The sequence below is a fragment of the Tachypleus tridentatus genome, chromosome 2 (assembly GCF_004210375.1).
Source record: "Tachypleus tridentatus isolate NWPU-2018 chromosome 2, ASM421037v1, whole genome shotgun sequence".
Lineage (NCBI taxonomy): Eukaryota > Metazoa > Arthropoda > Merostomata > Xiphosura > Limulidae > Tachypleus > Tachypleus tridentatus.
In genome coordinates this window covers 47185160-47211586 of record NC_134826.1, presented here as the reverse complement: position 1 = coordinate 47211586, position 26427 = coordinate 47185160, and the positions used below count along the sequence as shown (strand labels likewise).

At 35.1% G+C, this 26427-nt stretch overlaps 1 long non-coding RNA gene across 2 annotated transcripts; it reads left to right on the top strand.

Moving 5' to 3' along the window:
• Window positions 1–1315: 1315 nt before the first annotated feature.
• Window positions 1316–25200, top strand: LOC143235541 (uncharacterized). Of its 2 annotated transcripts, none has more exons than XR_013019279.1 (3): window positions 1316–1573; window positions 11194–11369; window positions 25071–25200. It is a non-coding gene; the product is annotated as an uncharacterized LOC143235541 (long non-coding RNA). The 2 variants fall into 2 exon arrangements; XR_013019277.1 differs by lacking the exon at window positions 1316–1573 and adding an exon at window positions 7322–7458.
• The last annotated feature ends 1227 nt before the right edge of the window (window positions 25201–26427 follow it).

The following is a 26427-nucleotide window of genomic DNA, read 5'->3' as shown; positions in this document are numbered from 1 at the left end:
TAGACTGTGGAAATAAAATACTGTTGTATTTTTCAAAGAAACCAATCAGAAACTGGGATGGACAGTCTATTCTGAATATTTGTTCAGGTCTCAGATGAATAAAACTATGAAAACTCTTCTTTTAAATTCGTGTATTTTAAATTACATAACTATATAATAGATGTAAGCTCATAAACCAAACATATCTAAATAAGACCGAAAACAAGTAATTCCTAAATAGTGGTTTAAGTTCGAATGATAATAAAATGGGATTATTAAATTTACTAAATGTGTTTTTATGTTTTAAGTAATGCTCTACGTGGAAAAGAAAGATAAATTTATTGATGAGTGAGGTGAAGATGGCTAGTGATTAAAGTTAGCGCACGGATTAGCCTCGTGCACCAATCAACTATTGAACATAAGTTATAAACAATACTGCAGTTATTATCACCAGATGTATTAATTGTTCTTTTCCCCTTCGTAAAGAATTCTGTTAGTTGTATGAAAAACAGTTGGTTTAAGCAATAATGTAATGTAAAATAATTATTACAACATGGGTTCGCTGAAAATGGGAACGTAAGTATGAATTATAACAGTGCAGGTTTATAGGAAAACAAGTAAAACAATAATGTAATATAATTGTTACAACTTGGTTCGCTGAAGGTGAGAACGTAAGTATGTTTGTTTGTTTGTTTGTTTTGGAATTTCGCACAAAGCTACTCGAGGGCTATCTGTGCTAGCCGTCCCTAATTTAGCAGTGTAAGACGAGAGGAAAGGCAGCTAGTCATCACCACCCACCGCCAACTCTGGGGCTACTCTTTTACCAACGAAAAGTGGGATTGACCGTCACATTATAACGCCCCCACGGCTGGGAGGGCGAGCATATTTAGCGCGACGCGGGCGCGAACCCGCGACCCTCGGATTACGAGTCGCGCGATTTACGCGCTTGGCCATGCCGGGCCGCGTAAGCATGAATTATAACAGTGCAGGTTTATAGGAAAACAAGTAAAACAATAATGTAATAAAATTGTTACAACTTGGTTCGCTGAAGGTGAGAACGTAAGTGTGAATTATAATAGTGTAGATTTATAGGAAAACAAATACTATTCTGTGTATATAAATGTACTGTTTGTGTGGCATTACAAAGGAATACGCATTTAAAAATATTCACAGAACGGGTATTTATTTATACTAATAACGAAATATTTGTGTAGTTTATAGTTGACTTTGTGGGAATAACTTTCTCAGTAATAGCTCTGGTTATACAGAATGTCTGAAATACCTGGAACCATAGGTAATATGTAGCTTTTCTTAATTTTAGAAACCTTACTGATAATGGAGCTCTCAGAGCATGAGAAGGTTGAAGTATACCGGCTGTTTGGAAGTGAAGATTTTTAGTGGAAGACTATTGCCAAATTTAATACCCTCCATCCAGAGAGAGAGAAAATACAGTGTTGCTGGGACTTTTTTGGCTAAATGCCAGAAGATTGGGTCTGTTAAAAAGAATATGAACATACTTCCCAGTGTTCAAAGCGAGTGGAAATACCGTGTCTAAACTTGTTTCGAATTAAGGGACAGCACGTGAACCTTCAAAGTGAGTCTAATAATTCTAGCAATGCTATTAAATGTGTTTATTCTGTTTAATTACATAGAAAACAGGTGTTGTACTATTTACGTCGTCTCTCGTCGTAGTGTGTGTCCGAGAACATAAAAACATACATCTCTATCTAGATATTTATATACGAATATCGGTAATATATCAGTCTCTCTACATCAATTCTCTCTTTGAATTATTACTCTTTCTTTAAAAAGTAAATACGAACCCTAATTAATCATCCGATTTACCATTGGTCACTAGGTTACACCAACTACCTGGCAATTTCCACCCAGTAACTTCATAGATATAGTTCTACATTATTATTATTATTCCAAGCAGAGGCGACTCTTTTCACAAACATTGTGTCTACACCAGTTTTTGACGTGAAGGTGTAAAAACATATCTCTAACTTCACTTGATTTTTAACGTATCTCTGGTCGGCATTTCAAAATTAGGACAACAATTTCAGTAGCTTCGTCATAAACAAAGGAAAAACAGTTTTCAGTTACACATCCAGAAATATTTTCATTTATTACTTTTTATATGGTAAGTATGCGAGCGAAGGTTAGCCTCGGTGGCCTGGTAGTTATGGAGCTATATTCGATTGTTTGTTTGTTTGTTTGTTTGTTTTGAATTTCGCGCAAACCTACTCGAGGGCTATCTACGCTAGCCGTCCCTAATTTAGCAAGGTAAGACTAGAGGGAAGACAGCTAATCATCACCAACCACCGCCAACTCTTGGGCTACTCTTTTACCAACGAATAGTGGGATTGACCATAACATTATAACGCCCCCACGGCTGAAAGGGTGAGCATGTTTGGTGTAAGGGGGATGCGACCCCGTGACCCTCAGATTACGAGTCGCACGCCTTAACCCACCTGGCCATACTATATTCGAAGGTCGCGAGTTCAAATCTCATTATTGATGAGGCGTGGTTCAAGAGTTGCCGGTCTTGGATAGCTGCCTGCTCTTCAAACATAGGGATAACTAGAGCAAATAATCTTCGAGTAGCTTTGCACGAAATTCGAAACAAAACATGCGAGTCAATATTTCCATCAGAATAATAATTTCCTACACCGCTACTTTTTCTTTTAGAGTAATTTTGCTTGTTACATTTTCCTTTTTTTATATTATTTACGTAAGAGCAAATTTTATGTAAGACTAATGTTTCTAGATGGCGTTCTTTCTTTCCTCCACTAGTTTTACATAAATTATATCCTCTTCTGAAACATACTTGTTCATTTTTTACTCTATAGTTTGTGTAAAAGTGCGATTTCTTACAAACGGCTTTTTATCTTCCATCAGTTTATTCTCAGTGGAAAATTACAGAATGTTATGTATTCATCTATTCGATCTCAGTGACCTTACTTCCCCCGTACTAATTTTGTCTTACACGACTCTTTATTTACTTTTGGAAATCAAGATTCTATTTTAAATGCGTTGTTTAATGTTCACAATTCCCTGGAGTATTTCCCTTTGATTAAATTCTGGTCTCCGCATTGACATCACAAAGAATAAAAGTACTTTTGTGATGCATAAAAAACACACATAATTTCGCTCTGATTTTGTAGAAATCTTTAAAGGACAAGATGTTCAGCACCATCCGTCAAATGATAGTTCTCTTAATGCAGTGATAGTATAATTAGTGATAATTATTTATATTATTTGTTAGGTTTTAAAATGTATTTAACTAACATCGTACAATCATTTCGAATTATGTTTGTTTTTTCACGCAAAGCAACACGAGGGCTATCTGCGCTAGCCGTCCCTAATTTAGCAGTGTAAGACTAGAGGGAAAGCAGCTAGTCATCACCACCCACCACCAACTCTTGGGATACTCTTTTATCAACGAATAATGGGATTGACCGTTACATTATAACGCCTCCACGGCTGAAAAGGCGAGCATGTTTGGTACGACGGGGATTCGAACCCGTAATCCTCAGATTACGAGTCGAACGCCTTAACCCACCTGGCTATGCCGGGCCTGAATTTCGACTTAACTATCGAGTTGCGAACTTAATTCCTACGTGTTTTTAACCACTCTCCATTATCAAACGCTTTAACTCCTTTATAAAGTTTCTTATATATTGAATTCAGTAAGAAGGAGATAATACTATTCTACCCCTGCACAACCTCTCTTATGAAATAAAGTCACACACACAAAACATACACCAGGTAGCGCATGCCCGTCACCTCCTTTCACCGAGTCAAATCAGTTCCCTAAGTTTACGAGGTTGAATAACGTTAGTTTGCTAATACCGTGTTTCTTCGAAAATAAGACAGGGCTTATATTAATTTTCACTCCAAAATATGACACTAGGGCTTATTTTCGGGGGATGTCTTATTTTGATATATTAAAAAAATGAAGTTACAAAGTAAAACTATTAAACTAACCATTTAAAATAAACTATTATTAAACTATTAAACTAACTGATTAATACTTAAACAAACTAATTAACTAACTATTAAACTAATTAATAAATTAATTTTTTTTTATTTCTTTCCTCTTCCTGCCACTCTTAACTAGGGCTTATTTTAAGAGTAGGGCTTATATTAAAATTATCCCCAAAAATCACACTAGGTCTTATTTTATGGGTAGGTCTTATTATCGGAGAAACACGGTAGTTTGGCCTGGCATGGCCAAGCGTGTTAAGGCGTGCGACTCGTAATCTGAGGGTCGCGGGTTCGCATCCCCGTCGCGTCAAATATGCTCGCCCTTTCAGCCGTGGGGACGTTATAATCTGTTGGTCAATCCCACTATTCGTTGGTAAAAGAGTAGCCCAAGAGTTGACGGTGAGTGATGATGACTAGCTGCCTTCCCTCTAGTCTTACACTGCTAAATTAGGGACGGCTAGCACAGATAGCCCTCGAGTAGCTTTGTGCGAAATTCCAAAACAAACAAACAAACAAACAAACAAGCTAATAGTTTACATGTAAACATTTCTCGTCAAAGTGTATAATAAACAAAAAGTCGATATAGTAACCTACTGAACTTTAAGAATCACTGAAGAGAAAATACTACACACAACATATTAGATACATTTCTCTATACTGAACAGATGTTTCGTTTAACTTCACTTTTTCAGGATAAATTTTACAAAGTGAAAAATTCATTATATTTCAATATTTCTAGCCAACTGCTGGGCTGAAAGTGAACTATTTATAAGTGTTTCTTAGATATGTACCCAAGGATTCAAGGTTACAAACGAGACGCCTCACTCTCCTAACTTTTAGTTATGGGTGCGTTATAAAGGTGACAGTTAATCTAGTTACTCACTTCAAGAAATCAAACAAAGTTCTTTATATATAAGGAGCTGCTGGTTTGATGCTTTCTCTCTAGTTAGTATTTTAAGCGTAAGGTATCTGACCTAGTCCTTTAGCCCGCATGCGCACAAGGTGTTGTACAGATTTAAATTTATAATACCTATCTGTTTATCTACAAGTATATTTTTCATCGACGCATTTCCTCAATAATATGTCAATTTCTAAAAATAAAATTATTAAAATAGTTATTTATCTTTGAATCCCTATATATATATCTTTCTTTGTACATGGTTATTTATTAGTTCATTCTCTTAACAACAATCTTTACTTTGATTCCTGTAAAAACTCTTTGTTATGTTCAGTGTCTAAGCAGTCCCGGCAGTGTGTTAAGGCGTTCGACTCGTAATCCGAGGATCGCGGGTTCGAATCCCCGTCACACCAAACATGCTCGCCCTTTCAGCCGTGGGAGCGTTATAAAAGTGACGGTCAATCCCACTATTCGTTGGTAAAAGAGTAGCCCAAGAGTTGGCGGTGGGGGGTGATGACTAGCTGCCTTCCCTCTAGTCTTACACTGCTAAATTAGGGACGGCTAACGCAGATAGTCCTCGAATAGCTTTGCGCGAAATTCAAAAACAAATAAATGTTCTAAGTTACAATCTTCAATTACTTTTATGAACTTCGGGTACACCTATTTCAAAGTAAACTGTAAACGTAGCCAAGCTTTAATCAGATAATTATATTCGCCTTTAACAAGCGTCAGTTAGAACTGAGCTTTGACATCAGGTGGCCGGAAATGAGGTTATTATATGTAGTAATAACTACTTCTGAATATTTAAAAACACCTGCTGCACTGTTAAGATGTGCCCTGTAACATAATGGATTATTGGTAGCCATTATAGCAGCAATACAATGTTCCTGTCTACAAATGAAAGTTAAGAATTTTAGGAATGTAACTTTCAAGCATCCTGTATGTTTGTGAACTAGAAAACGACTTGGGAAAGTTATCTTAATGAAGATTCGTGATTAATTTTGAACGTATTCAAAACACAGATATGATCGTGGCATTATTTGTTTGTTTTTTTTAAATTTTGCACAAAGCTACACGAGGGCTATCTGCGCTAGCCGTTTCTAATTTAGCAGTGGAAGGCAGCTAGTCATCACCACCCACCGCCAACTCTTGGGCTACTCTTTTACCAACGATTAGTGGGATTGACCGTCACTTTATAACGCCCCCACGGCTGAAAGGGCGAGCATGTTTGGTGTGACGGGGAGAAGTAAGTAAAACAGACAAAATCGCAGTCATGAAGAATATTGAGTTTTATACAGGAGTGCAACACCTGGTGGTGTAGATTAACATTGGCGAAACGTTGTTTTTTAAATGGTGCATTTCTATTCCATTTTGTATGTTCTTGAATTTCAAAATTAAAGTTCCTACCCCTTGATTAATGTTGTACTATCTCTGGTCAATGGAGTACCTTATAATTCAGTGTCTTTAGGACTGCAACAGTCTCAATATTAACGACAACAACCCAGTGAGAAGATGAACTTGAGTCGACACCAAGAGTTTAGCATTTACACCTGATGACAGATTAGTGGTTTCTGTTCTGATCCTAACTTAACTAAGGGATATTCTTAAGCAAAGTAAATAATCTTACAACGATTGATAAAATCCACTAAAAATCCCTGGATTATGAGATGTAAAATATTAGGCTTAGTGTAAATAGGTTCTTAGTTGTTACGAACAAGGGCCACTAGTTACTTCTGGTTTGGGTTGTTTCAAATTGGATGATGGATCCTACATGTGGTCCTTCCTTCTTCAGGTGACTTTCCTGAAATATCGCCAACCAAAATCCGTCTGAAATGTGGGCATGGACGGGCTTTATTATATATTATCTTTCTGAAGGATTCTATTATTTATATTTCTTATATAAGGTTATGAAGTGTTATATTATGTATGTGTTGTTATAAATGGGATGTTATATATATATATATATATATATCCTTTTGTAAGATTATATTACCTATTATCCTTATATATATAGTACGTGGTTTCTTTACATAGGATTATAATACGTATTATTCTTGTACAGGATTATAGTATGAATTATCCTTAACTAAGGTTACAGTTTATACGTACTTTTATAATGAATATTTTATGTATATTATTTTTATATTTGATTGTATTAAATATTGTTCTCATACAGATTTGTAATATCTATTACCCTTATATGGGATAATAGTATATATTACCTATATATAAGGTTGTAGTGTGTACGTATTATTATATAAGGTACGCTATTCTTATATAATGCTGTATTTTGTATTATCTTTACATAAGGTTATACAGGGTATTCAGAAATTATGTTACGTATTACAACCTTAAACTACGGCAAGACAGTAGCGGTTACAAACGTAAAGTTTGTGGTGAATGAAGGACACGCGTGGGCAGTTTTTGCCTCACGCCATTAGCCATGAGTACACCTGCACATGAAGTTCGATCGTGGTCCATGTGTCGAGAGTAACAGCAGCTATTGCATCAGTGATCTGTTCACGTGGTGACCCAAGATTAGCCACCTTTGTTCTATAGACTGCAGGATCCAACCCACTATCCACAAGAGAGTAAGAAACAATGTTTGTTTTAAAAGATACCTACTAATATTTACTGTTTCACAATGTAATTTAAAAGTACTTTGAACAGTTAATATCGTAGACTAGGTCCATGAAATTTTGGACTGACTTTCATTTAAAAGGTCCTTCACATTACCGTAAAGTCCAGAAGAATAAGATCTGACCAGCGTGCTGACCAGAGGATCAGTCCATCATGGCTCCTTTTTTTGTATGGCAGACTCTCAGATTTTTGAAACTATTGGTGCCAAATCTTTATAGAACTCTTGAGTAGCAGACCTTCACAAAACAAGGTGAATTCTTTATCTAACAGAGATGAAATAGACTACTCGAGAACTGACGCCATATTTGTTAATGAGGTATTTTGTGGGTGCGCATGCGTTATATGTTTACCCTTCATCTGCCACGAACTACAAATTCCTAAATGCCTTGTAGTAGTTTAACTAAATTTGTGATGTGTGATATAATGTTTGAACAGCTTATAATACGTTTAACTTTTATATTGGACTACGTTACGTTAGGCTTAAAAGAGTTACAGTCTTGGCACATACGACTGTGGACTGAACGACTCTCTAACAATTAAACAGGAATGTAATAAAATAACATATGCTAGCATAGGCGTATAACACTGACACATTCAACCCAAGTGTGTTATTAAAATTAGCCCAACGTTAAATGGATTACTGAAAAGATCGTTAGATTAAAAAAATACATTTCTGTAAAAGCTATGCAGAGTTTACGTTTAAACATTACTGTAATAAGTTTAATTTTATAGCATATTTAACAGGCAATATAAAGTAACTACAGCGTCACCAGTGGCTCTACGGAAAACGTTAAGGCTAATAGCATTGTGTATCTTTCAAATTAACAACATAATAAACAATAGTATTTCGTGATGACGAGAAACCCACTTGAAGTAAAAACATATATCTCAGGACGACTGGTATGGGTATTAACACTTTTACTGATAAGGTAGAGAATAATGTTTCGACCTGAAGATGACCTAGGAAGGTGGAAACGTTGTCCTCTGCTTTATTAGTAAAAGTGTTAATACCCATACTAGCTGTCCTTAAACAATAGTATTACTTATCTTGTATTTTTATTTTCTCTCTCTACGCACGAGTGGAACCTCATTGAATGACCAGTAAATATTTGTTGTTGAGCACAAAACTACGCAATACTATAATCTGTGATGTGCCCACAAGTTTGTATCAAAACCCGGTTTCTATCGTTATAAGTCTTCGGAATTACTGCTTAGCCACTGTGGGGCAGCAAATTTAACCAAATAAAACCAACAAAAAACGTGAACACCGCTAATCTCGGAGCTTTTTGAGGGTGAGCTGCAAAACCTTATGATATCATAAAAACTATTATTTTCGTACATAAAATTAGGTTCTCGAAGGACTGGATGTGGCCTAGAGTGCCCGAACTGTGAGTTCAAGGTCGACTGTCAAATCCACGTTTGGTTGACTGATTAAAATTAATTACAAAGCTTAAAGGGCTACCTGTGCTCTGCCCACCACGGATATCGAAACCCTGTTTCTAGTGATGTGAATGGTCCTCCAATGGCACAGCACTGCGTCTGAGGTCTTAGAACGTTATAAACCGGGTCTCGATACCCGTGGTGAGCAAAGCGCAGATAGCCCATTGTGTATCTTTGTGCTTAATTGAAAACAAACCTTTTGGAGTAAGTTCTGAAATGAAGAAAGAAATGCATAGGTGAAAAATAAAGTGTAAAATTTGAAACGCAGAATCGGTTGAAAGAACGAAACTTTTTTCTTGTTAATATTGTTAACGTCATCTTTACGGTAATTTTTTTTCTTTACGACTTAATTGTTTGACCATGGATGAACAATGTAACATCCTGAAGGCAGTAAACAACGAATTTTTTACCCGGAGTATAACAGTTTTCCACTTGAAGTTGCAGAGAGCGTTTTCATTAGCATGGCATATTCCTCTCTGAGTGAGCATAAGCTTGAAATATACGAAAGGAAAAAAAAATACTGTAATTGAATTGTAGATTAAGCCCGTCACCAAGTAGAATTCTGATCCTACTGGAAGAAAGTTTTCCCATTAAACTTGTAACTTCGGCTCGCAAACAGTATTTCTCATTGGTGAGGAATTTCTTTTATGTGGATATTATAAAGGAATTTGCTCCTGTGAAAGCACGTGTCATTCTCGTGAACACAAGTAGTATTTTGTTTTGAATATTTTGCACTAGTGAATCTAACCCGATAGAGGGAGAAAAATGCCACCTAACTGATGAATTATTTTGTGAGATATCTTCTGACAGATTTCATAGTTGCTAGCATAAATATTTGTTCGTTTGTTGGTCTTTTCAGAGCAAAGTTATATAATGGTCTATGTGTACCTCTGCCACCGCATGAATCGAACCTTAATTTTTACCGTTGTAATTTCGTAAACAAATACCACTAATAAATCTCTGATCTGTTAAAAGTTAATTGTTGCTATAACACAGTTTAAAAGTTAATTATGAACTTTCGACTTTTGTGGAACCTCGACTGATGTTTTAAAGTCCTGTAGATATAGTTTGGTAATACCGCTAGGCGATATTTATTCTTGCAGAAAATACATTATTAATAGTTAACCATTTCCCACTGGGTGGGTATTTCAAACGGCTAAAGGACTATATAAGATTTGTTTTAGAATTTCGCTCAAAGCTACACGAGGGCTATCTGCGCTAGTCATCAATAATTTAGCAGTGTAATACTACAGAGAAGGCAGCTAGCCATCACCATCTACCGCCAACTCTTAAGCCACTCTTTTACCAACGAACAGTGGGATTAACCGTCACGTTATAACGTCCCCACGGCTGAAATGGCGAGTATGTTTTGTGCGACGAGGATTTGAACCCACGACCCTCAGATTAAGAGTCGAGTTCCTTAACTACATGACCATGTCTGGTCCTTATACGATTTGAAGTATGTCATTATGAAAAAAATCAAGTGGTCATATTGACGATAAAGTAAGGTTCGTATCTTTACTTCAAAATAATTTTTTTCTTGGAAAACAAACAATAAATGTTAGGACATAAGAGACATCTAGTTTAACTGGTTTTGGAATAAACATATCATTTTTCAATATCTCATGAATCACTATTTCTATTTTGAATGTTTTGTTTTGTAGCACATGTAATGAATAGTTTTTTTATAGTGTTTGTTATCGTCTGGTTAGCTTATACCTCTAAAACTCCACATTTCACTTAGGAACAAAAGAAGAACTTTATGAGGGTTCAAAAATCTGTAAAAATAGAGTACTATTTGTTTTAGCGCAAAGCCATTCAATGTCCACTGCTAGGAATCAAATTCCATATTTTGAACGTTTCAAATGCATAAGGCCCGGCATGGCCAGGTGGGTTAAGGCATTCGACTTGTAATCTGAGGTTTGCAGTTTCAGCCATGGGGCCGTTATAATGTGACGGTCAATTTCACTATTTGTTGGTAAAAGAGTAGCTCAAGAGTTGGCGGTGGGTGGTGATGACTAGCTGCCTTCCCTCTAGTCTTACACTGCTAAATTAGGGACGGCTAGTGCAGATAGCTCTTGAGTAGCTTTGCGTGAAATTCAAAAACAAACAATCGAATACATAAACTTACCAGCGGTTCACTGGGTGCAAGTAGTTTTTGAGTATTGATTTTGGTTTGTTTCTTTTTATAGCAATACTGCTAAGGATATTTACTGTATTTACTGATATCACTGGTTTTTAACTAGCAACCACAGGGAAGATGACTGGATAGCAACAGCAACAACCGCCAACGCTTAGCCTACCAGATAATAGTGGAATTAATCTCACATTTCCATGACCTTGCGGTTGAGAAGGAGAGCATGTTCGACACTGGTTTCGATCCCGCCACCTGAAGATTGCAAAATGAACTAAATCATGCGAGGTTAAGTATTGAGTTATTTTTTATTGGTGTCGTTAAACGTAAAACTACACAATGGGTCATCTGTTTTGTACCTATAACTGATATGGAAGCTGGATTTTTAGCGTTATAAGCCCTACGAATAGTGTATTACAAATTTATTTGTCTCTGAATTTCGCAATAACATTTCTGATTATGCATAACTTTAAAATTGATTAATATCTTAACGATTAAAAATATCAAAAGTTACTAGTGTTTAGGTATTCTAAAGCTATCGAAATGTTGGAAACGTAACTTTAAAGTTTAACAATATTAAACTTACTGTCAACCCTAGCTTAGTGAAAAAGGAAAAGAGATACAGAATATTATAGACATGCTAATGGCCCTTCGTATTCATCAAGTATAAATAAATATCCAATAATGATTTATAAAAACACATAATATGTATAGAGAGAAATGACGTCCTTCATTCGTAAGTCATATATCATGAGTAAATTTGTTCAACTTGTACCTAATAGAAGAAATACACTGTTATATAACACTGATTGTATTGAAAGAAAATAAGTTATAAAAGTCATAGGTAATCGAATAAGATATGCGTTTTATCCTTCAAGAGCAGCACCTTCCTTATCGATTTTTCCTACACTATTGGAGTTGGGTGTTTTCAAACTAATAGTTCAATTTTAATGCTAAGCTCAGTTGTCTTAGACGGTTTATTGAATTCTCTCTTAAATACTTCCAGAAACAAGAATCATTGACAGAAAATTCCAACACTGAAGAAAGAAACGTGTTAATTTTAGAATAATTTCATTGATGACCCTATTAAGGTGAAACATAGATATAAAAGTTGTTAAACAGTTTTCACGTTGTCTATTTCTTACCACGTTTGAAGTTTATTGTCAAGCGCAAAGATACTTAATCGGGAAAACGTGCTGATGCCAACGCAGGAGTCGATTCAAGAATTTTAAAGTTACAAGTTATATTCATGTTTATTTGTCTCTTGTCGAGAACAAAGCTACACATTAGGCTCTGTTCATAAGAGGTATCGAAACTCTATATTTAACGCGGTAAGTGTAGAAACATATCGCTGAGCTACTGGGACGGTGGGGGATGAGGGAAGCAGAAATTTTAAGGGAGAAATGTTAAAACAGAATTCTATTGCTTGAGGTGATTTCTCCACAATGTTGAGTAAAGGTTTTAGGTTTATTGTAAAACACTATCCCTAACTTCTTCCCACTGCATGCTCAAGAGATAATTAGGAATTAATTAAATGATACTGGACCGTTACTGGACATGCGCGAGTGAATATATCGAAAACAGAGTTTTGGTGGTCACTGAAGCGTCCTTATAACTTTAATTTCTTGCTGTCAATGCATCTCACCTGACAAGATTAATACCTGTGATCAGTGAGTGTGATCTTTAATCGTCTCTCTATACGTAATTCACGTTTGTTTGGAGTTAAACATAAAGCCACACGATGAGTAGAGTTACTAAGATGGAACGTAGGTGTTAAAGTTATTAAACAGTTTTCACGTTGTCTATTTCTCACCATGTTTGTTAGTTTGTTGTCAAGCGCAAAAATGCCCAATCGGAAAAACGTGCTGTTGGTAATAGAATGAATCAACATATAGTTCTGAATTTGACAATAGGCTGAATCAATAGACAGCTCTGTACTTCAGAATAAAATAAATCAATAGATAGCCCTGAACTTCAGAATGAAATAAATCAATATATAGTTCTGAACTTCTGATTAAGATGAATCAATAGACAGCTCTGTACTTCAGAATAAGATAAATCAATAGATAGCCCTGAACTTCAGAATGAAATAAATTAATAGATAGTTCTGAACTTCAGAATGAAATAAATCAATAGATAGATCTGAACTTCAGAATGAAATAAATCAATAGATAGATCTGAACTTCAGAATGAAATAAATCAATAGATAGATCTGAACTTCAGAATAAAATAAATCAATAGATAGTTCTGAACTTCAGAATAAAATAAATCAATTGATAAACCTGAACTTCAGAATGAAATAAATCAATAGATAGTTTTGAACTTCAGAATGAAATAAATCGATAGATAGATCTGAACTTCAGAATGAAATAAATCAATAGATAGTTCTGAACTTCAGAATAAAATAAATCAATAGATAGTTCTGAACTTCAGAATGAAATAAATCAATAGATGGATCTGAACTTCAGAATAAAATAAATCAATAGATAGTTCTGAACTTCAGAATAAAATAAATCAATTGATAAACCTGAACTTCAGAATGAAATAAATCAATAGATAGTTTTGAACTTCAGAATGAAATAAATCGATAGATAGATCTGAACTTCAGAATGAAATAAATCGATAGATAGTTCTGAACTTCAGAATAAAATAAATCAATAGATAGTTCTGAACTTCAGAATGAAATAAATCAATAGATAGTTCTGAACTTTAGAATAAAATAAATCAATAGATAGTTCTGAACTTCAGAATGAAATAAATCAATAGATAGTTCTGAACTTCAGAATGGAATAAATCAATAGATAGTTTTGAACTTCAGAATGAAATAAATCGATAGATAGATCTGAACTTCAGAATGAAATAAATCAATAGATAGTTCTGAACTTCAGAATGAAATAAATCAATAGATAGATCTGAACTTCAGAATGAAATAAATCAATTGATAGTTCTGAACTTCAGAATGAAATAAATCAATAGATAGTTCTGAACTTCAGAATGAAATAAATCAATTGATAGTTCTGAACTTCAGAATGAAATAAATCAATAGATAGATCTGAACTTCAGAATGAAATAAATCAATAGATAGTTCTGAACTTCAGAATGAAATAAATCAATTGATAGTTCTGAACTTCAGAATGAAATAAATCAATTGATAAACCTGAACTTCAGAATGAAATAAATCAATAGATAGATCTGAACTTCAGAATGAAATAAATCAATAGATAGTTCTGAACTTCAGAATGAAATAAATCAATTGATAGTTCTGAATTTCAGAATGAAATAAATCAATTGATAAACCTGAACTTCAGAATGAAATAAATCAATAGATAGATCTGAACTTCAGAATGAAATAAATCAATAGATAGTTCTGAACTTCAGAATGAAATAAATCAATTGATAGTTCTGAACTTCAGAATGAAATAAATCAATAGATAGTTCTGAACTTCAGAATGAAATAAATCAATTGATAGTTCTGAACTTCAGAATGAAATAAATCAATAGATAGATCTGAACTTCAGAATGAAATAAATCAATAGATAGTTCTGAACTTCAGAATGAAATAAATCAATTGATAGTTCTGAACTTCAGAATGAAATAAATCAATTGATAAACCTGAACTTCAGAATGAAATAAATCGATAGATAGATCTGAACTTCAGAATGAAATAAATCGATAGATAGATCTGAACTTCAGAATGAAATAAATCAATAGATAGTTCTGAACTTCAGAATAAAATAAATCAATAGATAGTTCTGAACTTCAGAATGAAATAAATCAATAGATAGATCTGAACTTCAGAATAAAATAAATCAATAGATAGTTCTGAACTTCAGAATGAAATAAATCAATAGATAGATCTGAACTTTAGAATGAAATAAATCAATAGATAGATCTGAACTTTAGAATAATCTGTCAGTTAAACTTGAATAGATACAGGAAAAATAGTTTTGATGTCGTTTGCTCGTAATTTATTTTCCAAGTTAACTCATCTGCTAGTTTCAGTTTGTACCCGGTAAATGGACACATAAAATAAGATTCTTCTTGCTTGTTCTTACATTTCAAGGTAATTTCAAAATACTCCTAGCAATTAAAATTCATTGGCGATTGTGTTCCGTTAAATTTTTAAAAACTCATTATGTATAAAGCAACGATTATTTCTTACACATTAGTTTTTTTAATATTCTATACATTAAGTTATTTATATTTGGAAACAGTTTGAAAATTACAATGTAATAAAAATAACTTACTGTATAAATTACGTTATTTTTATTTTATTATAATTGTATAACTGGAAACATTCTCATTTTTAGAAAGATGTAAAAAGAATCGATGTTTTATAAAATTTGTGTTTTTAAACGTCTTCGTGGAGAGATAAAATTTCTAATGTTAATAATAATGCGCAAATATCTGAAAACACAGAGAGTGTCGAAAAAACAGTTTTATTATCAAGAAATGAATAAATAAGTGAAATGACACACTTGTGTGTACGTTAGGCTATTGATTTTGTTTATCATGTATACCTGAGAAGTTAGGGTGCTAACGACAAAAGTAGGCTTCAGTGATTGATTGGATCCATACAAGATACGATACTTATTCTGATTTTTGTTTTCGATCGTTCGAGCAATAATTGGTAAAATGAAATTTATAAGCGAATTAGAAACATATCTCTTAACCTATATGAATAGTCAAATTGAGAAGTTGTACAATTAAAATTACATAAATGTCGGAAAGTGTAGTATCCGTTTGTATAAGCCTACTAAAAATTTGATAAAATGCTGTTCGACGTAATCGCCACCATTTTGTTTTCTAAATGCTAAACGGCCAAGTCAAAGGTCTTTAAATGTGATTATTCCTAATCTAGATAATTCGGCATGTGTTTTAGTTATGTAAAAATACTGGATAGATTTAATATATAACATTAGATTAATTAAATAGTAATACATACATTGGAAAACTGTGATATGTATGATACCTATATAAAGTTTTACACGTGGTAATTATGTTTGTAAATTCTCTAAACATGTCTAATCTTGTCAGTATTCTTGGGTTGACGGTCGAAAACACAACTGGCAGAGAGTGCCCAATTAATGAGCTAGAGCGCAATTTCAAAATTGCACAGTTTTATTTGCTGTTGAAAGATTACGCATGGCTTGACGGTTAAAATGCGAATTGAAAATCGAAAATTCCGGGTTTCGAGGTTGTTTTGCAATTTTGAAATTGTTACGAACTTTCTGAGAATGTGTGATGGGTGTCTTGTGCATACCCACTTTGTTTGTTCTTCTGGATAAATATAAACAAGTGTATTGTGTAGCGTATATTGTGCAGCTTATAAGGACGAGTTTCAGTACGAATGAGATCTTTTTTATTGTGAGTGCGTTTATATTTGTGTCTGTGTACACTGCTCTAACATCTTGACGTTTATTAAAGAAGTCAGGCGAAACGACAGAGGCAGATAAAATTATATTGTCATACACATATTGCAAATACAGTTATTTTTACACCGTAAGTTGATGAAGACAAAAGATTGAAACAAGTAGTGAAAACATTTAAATGTCTTTCTAAAAATTGCAACATAGAACAGCTTCGATAAACGAACTTTTCACAGATTGTTATTCAAATCTAACCAGTAACATGTCGTGATCATGCCTAATTCTTCAAAGCTACACAAGGGCTATCTGCGCTAGCCGTCCCTAATTTAGCAGTGTGAGACTAGAGGGAAGGCAGCTAGTCATCACCATCCATCGCCGATCCTTGAGGTACCCTTTTACCAACGAATAGTAGGATTGACCGTAACATTATAATCTTCCTTATAATCTTACGCTGCTAAATTGGGGACGGCTAGAGCAGATAGCCTTCGTGTACCTTTGCGCGAAATTCAAAACAAACCAAACCTCTTTTACCAACGTATAGTGAAATTGACCGTAACATCATAACGCCCCCACGGCTGAAAAGGTGGATTACAAGTCGAATGCTTTAACCACCTGGCCATGCTGAGCCCTATGGAAAAATATGTTAGTTTGTTCATATTGAACACGAAGATAACAATGGGCAATCTCTGGCGTGCTCACCACGTGTATTCGAAACCCGGTTTATATCATTGCAAACCTTCAAACTTATCTTTGAGCTACTACGAGACCGTAAGATAAGAATAGAGTGAAATCGTTAAAGATAAGTTGTTGTGTGTGTGTGTTTTCTTGCAGCAAAACCACTTCGGCCTATCTGCTGAGTCCACCGAGGGGAATCGAGCTTTTGATTTTAGCTTGAAAATCCGTAGACTTACCGCTTTACCGGCAGGGTATTCGTTAAAATGTGTGTGTGTGTGTTTTTCTTATAGCAAAGCCATATCGGGTTATCAGCTGAGCCCACCGAGGGGAGTCAAATCCTTGATTTTAGCTTGTAAATCCATAGACTTACCGCTGTACCAGATGGAGACTCGTTAAAGGGGAAAAAAGTTGCAAATAAATATGAATGGTAAAAAATATTATCACTTTTGTTGTTTTAACAAAACAATGAAGTACAAATGGAAACTGTGAGCACGTGGCTTAATCAGTAAAAAGTGTAAGCTCGCCCATTTGTAAACAAGTGATAGATTTTAATAGCAAATACCCTTTACATATACTCTCTTATTAATAAAAGTATACAACGAAAAAGGTAAATAAAATGTTTTTCTCTTACTAAATGGACTTACTCTGCACCGTTACGGCTTTGTGCCCTCTTCAGGCAAGGAATAAAATACAAGTGAATACGATGGACAATCATGAAATTGAAAGTATGAGTTTATGAGCGTTTATTGTTGTTTAATTCTGATCTTAAATGAAAGCTATCTTTGATATATAATTTTTATACCACGTAGAAGTTTTACCTATCTCTGTGTTTGACACAAAAACAAGACTTGAGCTGAGGAAGTAGGAAAAGAATTAAAGACAATGATTACTGAAATCACAAAATAAAACAGGACATACCCAGAGAGTCACAATGGACACACAACATCCTATTATGTGAATAAATGGGAGGTTATGGACACTACAAAAGCAGTCCCATTGGCAGAAGATTTGACAGGTAGATTCCAATTTGTGAGATCAAAAGCCAACACTATGTTGAGCAAAACGCTATCATCATGCAAAACATACGGATGCTACGGGGGTCTGGGGGCACGTCTCCCCAGAAATTTTTGTTTAAAAAAGGTGCTATGAGGCTAAACCTGGAAGCGATTTTACGTAACAAATAACTTAAACAGTTACATTTCTATTAATTTAAAATCCAAAAACAAAATTGCACAAAACTTGTAAACTTGTTGTGTCTACGGTAGTTAGTTAACACTCAGGTCAGTTGTTGTTGTTTTTTAACTTTATTTTATATTGTAGTTTCATCACTGATTTATTATCGGATTGAAAGAAATAGTTATGTTGTATGCAAGGTACATTTAGTGTTTCCAATTTTCCTTAACTCACTAGATGAGTTAAAGTTTCCAGTTTGCCTGGAATTTTCTATTTTTTTTCCTTACATCAATGTTTGTAGCTGTGCATCATATTTTCTCACTACAATGTGTTTCTGTTACTTTAATCCTAACTACTTACTGTTCAATGTCATTTCCTTTAGGTGTCATATCAGTATTCTTGTGAGAAAAGCTGCTGTATTGTATACCGTATAAAGTCAAACAGTGATTAGGCCTAAACGCAAAATGGTTGAAAGGAAGGAGGGTCTGATTTGTGAGATCAAAAGCCAACATATATTGTGACAAGCATAATTAGAATGCAACTCATATCAATGCATATCAATGCAACGACGGTCTGTGGGTATGCCCCCACAAAACATTTGTAAAAACATAGCCCTACGAGAATAAATATAGAAGAAATTTTGCATGAAATATAGCTTAAACCAGGGGTGTGCAACAGGCGGCCCGCGGGCCACAACCCGGCCCGCCAAGCCATTTAGTGTGGCCCTAGTTGTTGTAATCTAACCATGTGGACTGATCTGTAATCCAACGCAAATGGAATATTTTTAAAAGCATCGATCCTACGGGATTCCCAGGCTTCGACTCGACAAACTTCTAAAATTATCTTTGCTAGAGAGGAGCAGGCCGAATTCGATTGGTCGGCCTCCTTAGGGCATGAATAGGTGACGTGCACTAGCACTATTGTCTACGACTCAACGTCATGTCCTGAACCTCGCCTTCGCCCGCTGGCGACAATTTTCCCTAACCTCTGCTGTCCGTCATTCATTATTGGTGAAAATTTTATTACCTTTTACAGTTACTACAAGAGATTGAAGGTAAATTGATTATTATTTAGCATATTGTTGTGACTTTACTGAATTTATTAAAATTTTTGCTTTCAGGTGCATCTGATTCTATGTACAGTGTGACCTCGTTATTCGCGGGGGTTACGTTCTTTACCCTCCCGCGAATAGCGAAAAACCGCGAATATTGGACGCAGTTTTAAAACGTATATGTATGCGATTATATACTATATGAAATGCTTCCCAAACACTAATGATACTTATACTCATTGATGCAGTAATAATGTAGCAATATTGCATACTGTTATGTATTTCACTAAATTGTACCGTGCGTTACCGGGCTGTGCTTTGCCGTTTGCGTTGTTGGGGAAGCTGAGGCAGTCAGCCAATAGCAGTCAATCTTGTTTGGTGAAGACGACAATTGATAAAAACGGCTTGATTGAGTAAATACAACAGAAATCTCCTCGAAAAGCCCTTTCAGTCTCTGTGACCTACAAAAACGCAGTTCGCGCATAACCCGCGAATATGCGGGGCCGCGAATGGCGAACCGCGAATAGGCGAGGTCACACTGTATTTTGCTATTCTCAATTAATTTAAGTACCGGAAGGCTATGATCAGGATGCCAATTTAGAAACATGTGTTTCTGTCCATAAGAGGTTCCATGTGTAAATAAATTCTATGTTTTTTTCTACTTTGCTATTTTCGTGAGAATAATTTTTGTTTTGATTTCAGGGCTAGTAAAATGTCAGCAGTTAAGAAACGAAAATTGATGATGAGGGAAGGTTATTCAACAGTGAATGGTGCACAAAATATCTTGTTGTCCCACATAATCAAGGTGTTGTCTGCCTCGTCTGTCAAACTACAATTGCAGTCATGAAAGAGTACAATATTAAGCGACATTACGCAACTAAGCACTCCTCCCAGTTTGATGAAATTGTTGGTCAGGCACGAAAGGACAAAATTGAACATTTAAAACATCCATTGAAAAGCAACAAGGTGTTTTTACCACTTTCAAGAAAAATTCAGAACTGGTGACAAAACTGAGTTTTAAGCTTTGTGAATGTATGGCAGAAAAGGAAAGCCTTTCAGTGATGGAGAATTTATTAAAATTGTTTAACAATATTCACAGAATATGGATGTCCAGAGAAAAAATATTTGGTGGAGCAAACTAGTCTTTCCCTTTTACTGTCTCACGCAGGACAAAAGATCTTTCAGAGGACATCAAAGAAACTTTGAAAGAGATTGAATTCGTGTGAAGCTTTCAGTCTGGCTTTGGATGAAAGCACTGATATCAATGACACATCCCAACTTGTCATTTTCATCAGAGCTGTTACTGCAGGCTTTGATGTTTTCGAAGAGTTTTTAGATATGGCAAGCCTTTCCTCCACAACCACAGGACAGGATATTTGTGAACAAGTGCTTAAGGTTGTAGAAAAGTTTGAACTGAATCTTTATAAATTATGTGGTGTTACAACAGATGGTGCTCCTTCCATGACGGGTAGGACAAATGGATTCACCAAGAAATTTCTAACTGCAATTGGAGCACAAGACGTAGTTGTAAGCCATTGCATTATTCACCAAGAGAGCTTGTGCACCAAAGTTCTGGATTTTGCAGAAGACATGAAAAAATGTCGTCCAATGCGTAAATTATATTCGAACACGAGGATTAAATCATCGACAATTTAAAACTTTTTAGATGAGCTGGACAGTGAGTATTCAGATGTTTTGTACTTCTCTGCTGTACGTTGGCTTAGTAGAGCTGCTACTTTGAAGAGATTCTGGAATCTGCGAGAGGAGATTAAGTTCTTCATGGAGAGCAAACGTCAGAATGTGGACTTCTTGAGCAATGAGAACTGGCTGAATGACTTAGCATTCCTCACAGACATTACACAGCATCTGTCTGATTTAAACTTAAAACTACAAGGGAAAAGTCAACTTGTGAATAAGTTGTTTGAGCATATTTGTGCTTTTGAGAAGAAATTGGAACTTTTCCAGGTTCAGTTGAGAAGAGCCATATTGACCCATTTTGCAACCAGGAAACTGGAATTTCCTAATCTGGATTGCACCAAATATGGAACCAGTGTACAAAAGCTGCGTGATGAGTTTGCAAACAGATTTCCAGATTTCAGACAAACTGAAATTAGATTGAAATTGTTCGCTCAACCTTTTGATTTGGCAGTGGAAGACAGTCCTGATGATTGCCAAATGGAACTCATTGAACTGCAGGCTGACATGGACACTAAAAGGAAATTCTCTGAAAACAGTTTGCTAGACTTTTACAAACTCTGTGTAAGTGAAAAGTTTCCCAATTTGTCCCGTCATGCACAAAGAATTGCCTCCCTTTTTGGTAGCACCTACTGCTGTGAGCAATTTTTCTCCAAAATGAAGCTCATCAAAACCAAATGTAGAAGTCAGCTGACTGATGAACATTTGACCAGTCAGTTAAGAGTGGCAACCACTTCTGTCAAAGCTGATATTGACAAGCTCTGCAAGGACTCTAAATTTCAAGTTTCGCACTAAAATGATCACTCATGCAAAAATATAAAATATTATTGCTTGCATTTTGAGAATTTTTTTTTAATTTATTGTGCATGTACACGAATAAGCTTGTTTTTTTAAGTGGCCCCGCTTGATTGATGAAGTTGGTTATATGGCCCACCGACAAAAAAATGTTGCACACCCCTGGCTTAAACAAATGCATTATTGTTCACATGAAATCCACAAACCTCCAATGGAAAGTCAACAAATTACCATTCTGTTGTAACGTTGCTTGGGAAGCTACACTTAAATTAACATAAATATGTATGTTTTATTATACTAAAGTACTGTACTATATACATACAGAGTAGTTATTAATTGTTGAATTATATTACAAATTTAAACAATTCTTTATAACAATAGTGTATTAGCTATGTGAATTATTGGTTACCATATACATACCTGTATCCACTTCTGAAATAACATGTTAGCGTGCCACATTATTCCGAGATGCTTTTCCGTAAATAACTTACATACAGTATCAATGTTGGTAGCAGTGATGTAATGTTTATGTATTAAAGTTAGAACATTCAATCTATCTTCGATTTGTGTAAACCTCAAGTAATTACTCAACTTACAGAGAGCAGATGTTAGCGTTCATATGAACATAAATATAATAGAAATACTTTTCTTACATCACAAAAATAAGGCTTTCAGCCAAATCCCTCCCCTTTGCGTACGTGCATACAAATACCACGACCAGGGAAATCAGTAGGATAAAAAAACGCATCAGACCGTTACAGTAAACGCAGGGTATCCTATTATACTACTGTATTTAGTTACGGACGCAGGAATAGCATTAATAACAAGGATTAGTAAAATACGTAACAAACAAGGACTTTCCGAGAGAGCTACGGTGAACACAGAGTATCTTATTATATGAGCACATTTCGAGATGTTTGTTGCTACGAGACTGTATTGAAGGTGGAGTCCAGGATGAATAACAAAACCATCTTCCATTGGCCAATTAAAGATAGATCAGGAAACCACGTGTACTTTGTCTTATTGAATCTCTATTTCTTTCCTCTTTATTATATCTCTAGACTACATCGTTAACTGTGGACATTTAGTAGCCTAACTCGTCTGTTTTTTTAACAATACACCATAAAATCAATTAATATTTTTCTGTTTCCCTCACATCAACGGTTAGTGCGTTTACATGTTAATTGATTTGGTTTGTTTTGAATTTCGCGCAAAGCTACACGAGGGCTATCTGCGCTAACTGTCCCTAATTTAGTAGTGCATGACTAGAAGGAAGGCGGCTAGTCATGATCACCCACCGCAAACTCTTGGGCTATTCTTTTACCAACGAATAGTGGGATTGACCTTACATTATAACACCCCACGGCTGAAAGGGCGATCATGTTTGGTGTAACGGGGATTCGAACCCGCGACCCTCGAATTACGAGTCGAGTGCCTTAACCACCTGGCCATGGTGTGCATTAATGGTACAAAAACTATTTCGATAACGAACAGGTTTTAAGACTAAAATACGTACTGCCTGTCTACACGCTTATCAAATACAACGGTTCGTAACAACTCCCAGTACCTTCAGCTATCTAAAAACATAATTCAAGATATCGTCACTTGAAAATTTCCTTTTATGGAAATAAAAATGCATTAAACTAGAATATATCAGAAGTCAAGTTCTGAGAGCTATTGCAAAATATTTTAAGAAATCTTTGATTGACCTTTTACATACGTGTACTTAAAAATATACCAGGCGTCTGAAAATCAAAATTCCCAAGGATATTTCAGTTTATAAAGATAAGAAGAGAGTGTATGATATAATTACTAGCCTGGTCCGGTGTGACCAGGTGGTTAAGTCACGCGACTCAATCCCACTATTCGTTGATATGAGAGTAGCCCAAAAGTTGGTGGTGGATGGTGATGACTAACTGCCTTCCCTCTAGTGTTACACTACTAAATCAGGGACGGGTATCGCAGGTAGCCCTCATGTAGCTTTGCGCGAAATTAAAAAAGAAACAAACAATTACTAGCCACGTAATGACAGCGATAGTCTGCTCTAGCCAATAAGTACCGTGTATCATGAATGTGTGCTCAGTCCATAAGTAGTCGCAACGTTAGGTTTTTCTTCCTTCAAAACAAAAAAAGCATGCTTCGTTAGATGGCACTTTATTACCTAACTCTATTAGTGTCATGAGTTGCATAATTTTATCACATGCGGACAGAACTTCTAAAGGCGAGAAATACACTGGGTCCGTTGATGCATTTCCTTAAAACCATTTGCGGTCAGTTTACCAATTTCCTCATTTCAGAATAGGCAGAGTTGTTTTAAAGTTGCCAACATTTGAAATATTATTAAATGTATTAACCTGTAATGATAACATTACAGGTGTGCTAATTCTGTGTGTTTACATCAGTGTATATAAATATAAATAATATATTATAATAATGAAAACCAGTAAAAAAAGAATTAAACCTATAACCATAAAGCACTAGTTTTAGTTTTCAGTTATTCTTGGAGGACTTTTTGTGTTTTGTGGGAAAATGTTTATGTAAAACTACGAAAAAGACCACGATATTTGTAATATTTTGAGAGAATAGCCGTGTGTGTGCGTTTTCTTACAGCAAAACCACATCGGGCTATCTGCTGAGGCCACCGAGGGGAATCGAACCTCTGATTTTAGTTGCTGCGTACTTTCCTGATGAAATATAAATTAATAGTTCTCCATTTTGCTTCTCCTATAATTTTTTTTTTTTACCTTTCTTCAAAATGTATCTTACTGGAAGATTCAAAATTAAAAATTTACAACTTTAAGATTCTGTGTTTAATCTAGAGGTTAAAAGAGTATAACTATTAATATAAATAATCAAACAAAATAGTCGTAATAATAAACTTCACTGACAAAAATTCAAACTTTTACTTTAATAAGGTTATGTAAAACTTTTATTTTCGTATCTGTTTATTCAACACTCCATATGCACTTTTTTAACAGATAATAAATTACTCTCCTAATAATATTGCACTTTTTTAACAGATAATAAATTACTCTCCTAATAATATTGCACTTTTTTAACAGATAATAAATTACTCTCCTAATAATATTGCACTTTTTTAACAGATAATAAATTACTCTCCTAATAATATTGCACTTTTTTAACAGATAATAAATTACTCTCCTAATAATATTGCACTTTTTTAACAGATAATAAATTACTCTCCTAATAATATTACATTTATTTTTGCAGAACTCGTCTTCTAGGCCTCAAAACGACGTGATGGACGATATAAGACGACTTGTACTCTGAAGAAACTGTTTATTAAACATTCTGTAAACTGTATTTTTCTTGTGTGAAATAAATAATTCGAGCGATATATAACAAACAAATGTTCATTTAAATGTTTATCCACGAGTGTCTGCTCTTTGATCTAGGCCTGATTACACAGTATATTTATTTGGATTGTTAAGAATCTTGTGCAATCCTACGCTATGTGTGTTGACCCAGAATGGTCAGGTGGTTAAGGCACTAGTCTCGTAATTCGAGGGGCGCGGGTTCAAATCGCGGTCATACCAAAAACGCTCGCCATTTCAAGTGTGGGGACGTTGTAATGTTACGGTCAATCCCACTATTTTTGGTAAAAGAGTAGCCCAAGAGTTGGCGGTGGGTGGTGATGACTAGCTGCCTTCCCTCTAGTTTTACACTGCTAAATTAGGGACGGCTAGCGCAAATAGCTCTCGAGTAGCTTTGAGCGAAATTCAAAATAAACCAAATCAAACAAACTATCTGCTTTAGCCGTCTCTAATTTAACACTGTAAGATTAGAGGAAAGGCAGTTAGTCATCACTACCAACTGCTAACTGTTGTACTACTCTCTTACCAACGAATAGTAGGGTTAACTGTGACATTATAATACCCCACGGTTGAAAGGGTAGGATGTTTGGTGGAACAGGGTTTCGAATCCGTGACCCACAGATTGCGAGATGAGCGCCCTAATCTCCTGGCTATATCGGACCCAGTATGTTTATTGTTAATTACAAAACTACACAATGAGCTGGCTGTCTGTGCTGTGTTCACACAGAGTATCGAATCCTGGCTTTTATTTTAAAGTTGTGAAACTCCAGACTAGTCGCTGAGCCACTAGGTTGCTACACAGTAAGAAAGAGAAAATTCCACCAACACAACTACAACTTTTAAAACCATCAAGTAATATCACAAACGTTTAACGATAAACTTTTTAAACGTTTTCCAGTTCTACGTTTTATGAAACAGCTTTAAAACTTAGAACATCACATTGCATATTTTTTTTAATTATTAACGTAGTAGTCACTGCAGTTTTCATTGTGGTTGGCATAAGTGTTTATTAGAATATATCACATTTTCTCCATCTAAGATAATATTTGAATATTTTTCAAGCAAGTGTATATTCTTTATTTGAATTTTGCGCAAACTACTCGATGACTATCTGCACTAGTCGTCTCTAAATTGAAGTACTAAACTGAAAAGAACGCACCAAGTTAACACCAACTATCACCAATACATAACGTACTTGCAATGAATTCATGATGGGGAAACCAAAGTTTAATAGTGAAAACGAAGATGGTTCA